This window comes from Etheostoma cragini, chromosome 14 (genome assembly GCF_013103735.1).
Source record: "Etheostoma cragini isolate CJK2018 chromosome 14, CSU_Ecrag_1.0, whole genome shotgun sequence".
NCBI classification, from domain to species: Eukaryota; Metazoa; Chordata; class Actinopteri; order Perciformes; family Percidae; genus Etheostoma; species Etheostoma cragini.
The window spans coordinates 2785748-2790962 of NC_048420.1; the positions used below are offsets into that span (position 1 = coordinate 2785748).

The 5215-nt window shown below is 39.8% G+C and overlaps 1 long non-coding RNA gene across 1 annotated transcript in view; it reads left to right on the forward strand.

The window, feature by feature from the left end:
• LOC117956861 overlaps nt 1-4515 on the forward strand; it is an 8549-nt gene extending 4034 nt beyond the window's left edge. Inside the window, exon 3 of the long non-coding RNA XR_004659384.1 lies at nt 4425-4515. This is a non-coding gene — a long non-coding RNA (uncharacterized LOC117956861). The remainder of the gene's footprint in view (nt 1-4424) is intronic.
• Nucleotides 4516-5215: the final 700 nt, after the last annotated feature.

Genomic DNA, 5215 nt, shown 5'->3' on the forward strand with positions numbered 1-5215 from the left:
TGTTGACCACAAGAATAAACGCTGTGTTAATTCATCATGGAGTCAGTTGTCAGTTTATAGAAGGATTTCTCCAACAATCTACATGAATATAAAGTGCCTTTGCTCTCATCGTCTCCGCTGACTTTGATCCTAGCCGTACAAATCGCCATTATTTCCATTGCCGGCGTTGCTAATGCATCTAATCTGTGATGTGAATTAGAATGGCAGAATGAGAGGGCAGAGTGTGTGTGAATTAGCCCTTTATTTTTATCAGCTACACTTGCATGAGCAAGTTCTCACTACGTGCAGTATGTGATGGGCGAGACCGGATGGGTGCACACCTAATGGGACACCGAGACCCCGGTTCATCCCGCAGCTTTACTACGTATTGGCTGTGTGACTCTTATGCCCTTGTTCTCACCGGGAATAAATTGCCCCTCAATGTGGTCCACAGAGAGCAGAGTTACACTCATTATGTACTTGCCGCAGGGTAAGTCATAAAGGGGGGAGGCAGAGGGGCCGACGCTCAGGTTTGAAACAAGAACAGTAGAAGGAGAGTTGCACATCCTCAGTGTACAACGGAGGAGACGTTCACCTTTTTTCACCTTGCGTTCAAGGCTCCTCTCTCTCCTCTTCAAGTCTGGTGTCAATTTTCACTTCTCCGCCGGTCCCTTTCATGTTGTGTTGCACGCCTCGGTCTCCTCCTCTTCTTTTTCTGCTTCCCCTCCCACCCCGACTCTCCTCCTTTGGTTTCTCTTCCCAGACAGACCAGAGACTGAGAGATCCCTCAGACGCAGCAGATCAATGGCAGTGATAGGAGCCTCCGACAGCCAGGGAAGGAAATTACACAGCTGTGCTCACCGCCAGCACAGTTCTTATTTCCAAAAGCCCCTCATTCCAGTCTCTCATCTTGATTTCTAGAGCTCTGATAAGTTCCACTGATGCCGGCTTTGAAAGGAGAGGCTGGCTGACGACGTGATGGCGTCTCGCTTTCTTATTCTCTCCGATCTGCTTTGTGTGAGCAATATCCACTTAATAAAGCCTTTACTCACGTCCTTGGCTGACTATTATGAAGCATGGATATGAGTAACTGGGGTGTAGAACAGCATTTAGAGGGAATGGGACCGCATTTGGGTTGTGAAGAAGCAACCATACTGTCTCTACCAAGCCCTTGTGTGACCTCTGGACACAGTGTCTTTGTGTGTGTGTGTGTGTGTGTGTGTGTGTGTGGGAAGGGGGGTGGGGGGGGTAGGCATTTGCTTGCTGATGAGTGACAGAAGAGAGCATCTGTCAGTGAAACACACTAGCAGGCAACTCATGCATTATTCACTAAATGGAGGCAGGAGACGTGCCAATACTTGTTTGTGTGTGTGTGTGTGTGCGTGTGTGCGTGTGTGCGTGTGCGTGTGTGCTAGCCGAGTGGCGTTTTTCATTACTCGTGTTCAAGTAAAATTGGAACTAAAGACCAATGATTGACATGATTGACATGAAAACAACAGCCACTCTTACTTTCTTACTCTTAGCAGGAGCACTACTAGAACTCCATTTTAATTTTTCAGATTTATTTTTAGCCCTTTCAGATTTTTGGGATTTGCTTTTCTTTTCACTTCTAAGCATTATCCTTCAAAAACTCAGAAACTCATAATTCAGCTAATATGCTGTGTTCGCCTACCTAAATAATGGATGCTGTCCTTTCCTACCATTTCTTTAATATCTAACAAATCTAACCCTCTCTCCTTGACCTTACTAAGAGACATTACATTTTTTATTATAAGTTTTATTACTATAAGTTTTATTCCCAGCAGCTACATAATGTTTTGACCTTGACAACCCAACTGCATTTTATCGCAACATTTAGGCGCGATCGCTTGTTTGCTAAGGTCAGGACTCCAATATTAACACAGCGACAACGGTGGGAGATCAGGGAAAGAAAATGCAGCTGAACGAATGTGCTGAAGGAAGTAAAAAAAACAGTAGGTATTTATTATTTAACCTTTGTGTTGTCCTCTTGTCAACTGACATTTTTGTCACATTTTCAACATTGTGGGTGCTTTTTTTTAGTTTTTTTCCAAAGTTATTTGACATTTCTAGCGTTGACATTTTCAGCTCTTATTTTGAAGGCCAATTCTTTTGAGATACAAAACTGAAATGCATGCCCTACACGGCTATTAGGGGTAGGAATCACCAGACTCCTCCCAATTCGATATCATCACGAAACTTATGCCACGATACGATATTGTTGCAATTTTAAACAAATTGCAATATTCTGCAATATATTGCAATTCCTTGCTTTTTTTCCAACTTCTTATTTTCACGATTTCAATTGACGGCCCCAAAAAGGAAACTTTGTCAGCATCTGTTGTATCTAAAAGAGACATTTCTCAGTTTTTTCATCATCACTTCAATTGTATTGCTGCAAAATGTGAGTGTCAAGCAGAAACACTGACCAACACATATATAATAAAAGAATGATACTTCGCGCCTGTGTATCGATACAGTATTGCCAAAGAAAATATCGCGATACGAGGATGTATCGATTTCTCCCCCCACTCCTATCGGCTATTGTTGGAGAACAGTGGCGAGCCGGGATGAACAGACAAACACGACACAATGACAAATATTTTGAATCTGAGATGGAGAATTCGTAGGTTCGGGTAAAGCTGCTTCTGGCTCCCTTGTTACCTTGTCACTCAAGTGAGGCAGCAGAGGCACCAGCATCAGTTTTACAATGTAATATTGGGCTGCGTGGGTTGAATTAAAAAAAATTCAAACAAAAAATGTGTTGATTGAAATGTGTTCCAACTTAAAAAACAGTCATATGTTTGAGGTAACAGTTTGAGCAGCTTAAACTGTTTGGTCCAGTGAAGGTTCTTTACAGCTATGGCACACACAGTGGTTTAAATAAGTTTACACATCCATGCTAAAGTTAATTAAAAAGAGGACTAAAAAACAAGTTTTGGAAATTGATCTTAATTTAAAAAAAAATGGGAAAATCCAACCTTTTAGGGACACCAATTTTCTTTGTGAATGTATAACGTGTTGTAGATTAATAAAGGTATGGTATCTAGGTAGGGTGAAGGGTATGTGATGATGTGGGGGGGGGGGGGTATTTTAACTCTAAAGGTCTAGGGAACTTTATCAGGATGCATAGTATCCTGATCCATGAAATAACTGGCCTTTAAAAATAAAAATGTGCCTGCTTCTATGGGAATTTAACATAGGGGGGTGTATACTTAGGCCCCCTGTATTTTAAGGAAGAACATTTATTTATTTACAATCCATTAATCATTCACAAAGAGAATTGGTGTCCTTAAAAAGTTGGATTTTCCAAATTGTTTTGAATGAATTCATTAAGATCAATTTCCAAAACATGTTTTTTTTACTCCTCTTTTTAACCCACTTTAGCATGGGTGTGTAAACTTATTCTAGCGACAGTATACATATACTGTATATCTAAATATAAAGAGTTGTACACTGTACATAGAACTACATTAAGTATATTTAAATTACAGAGTCACCAGATCAGTATTTATAGACATAACTAACTCCATTATCAACAAACAAAACTCTAATTTGTGAGAGAACATTTTTATGATTTTGAGTTGTACTCTTCTTTTAAAAGCAGTATGGTACCAACTGGAAGTCTATGATCCACTTTGGTGCGTTTTCATGCTAACAGGTACGGATTAGGGATGTATCCACGCCAACCGTCTGTCCTTTCCCTTCTTTTCCTCAGAGACATGCTCATAGCCCCTTCCTCAGCATTCCTCAGGCAACGTGTGGGGGGTCGTGGTGACATTGTGCCACTGACCTTTGACCTTTCCTGTCACTGAACAAAACTAGCCTTCTTCAATCTAGAAAAGCTGGTGGCTCCCTTCTTCTTCCTCTTATTCCATTCCCCACGTTTCTAACTTTTAACCTTCCAGTTACTTCCACGGAAGTCTAAAGTTCTGACGGTCCAATCGGATTAATACGATTTTGGGGGACTTTATTGGACAATGTCTCAACAAACTCTGTTTCTTTGGTCTCAAAGTACAGTTCAACGTTTTAACTGCCATTTTACTATAATTTCTTAGTGTTACGCAAACAAAAATTAATCATAGAAATATGATGTGACCAAACCAATAATATATCGGTAAAAGTTTCTCCAGTCTGAAATAAAAGGTGTAGCTCACTTTGATTTTGTTATGCTTCCAGAGTCGGTTACATTGTAGCTTTACACTATAGTTTTACACAGGGTAAAGCATTCAAAATGATTATACATATCATTTGAACTTATACCAATTTTCCGATGAAATATATAAGCTGTGGACTGCATCACACCACAAATGTTGAAGATAACATATATATTGTTGACACACATATGTTAAGTTGATTTTATGTTGAATCATTTGAGTTGTCCAATGGTATCCATATTTAGATTGTGGGCAATAAAGAAGACTAAGGGATATTGTCTTGATATCCAGGGTTTCCATTTAAAATACGTGGTTCTAAAAACCAATATCTTCAATAAAAGAGAGGTGATGTCATCCTCAAGTGTTATAAAACAACGTATGTGCCAATCAATACACATTGAGCTCTTTCTTCTGTGAAAAGACTGTACGTGTGGGTTACGTTGCTCTTCTAATGTTAAAATGAAACGTAATTCAAATTTACAGAAAGTTACCTATTAACAGATAATATTGTAAAAGCTCATTCAGATTAAACATCCATAAGTCTCTGACTACAATGATTTCAGTTAGGTTGATGTAATTCAAATTAGATTCATCAGCTTCAATACAAATTCTAAGATACCAATTATTAACTGATTATGTTTCATTAGGTTAGCAGGTCTGTGGGGTGCCTCCCATGTGTTTAAAGTAATTGTGTTTTCTGGTGGGGGTTTGCCACTAGTAATCAAATGATCTGTTGCTATTGGGTTTCCTAATCAATTCTTCCCAGTCCATTACACCAGTGATAGGTAAGAAACGAGTGGCAGGGAACGGAAGCCTGCGTCATTCTGGGATGAGTGAAAACATTACAGGGATTTCCGTGAAGAAAAAAAACACTACCATATTCCCTGATGTCGTTGCGGTGCTGGCTAAGCCAGTGTCATTTGGTGGGGGCTAAGCTGTTAATTGAATTTGATGGCGCATCTGCTACCTTATGACATAAGACGGCCTATATTGCCTGGTGCCTTCATACTCTGTCTGTGCTCTCATTTGCCTTCCTCTGTATTCTCTCTATAAATCCATCA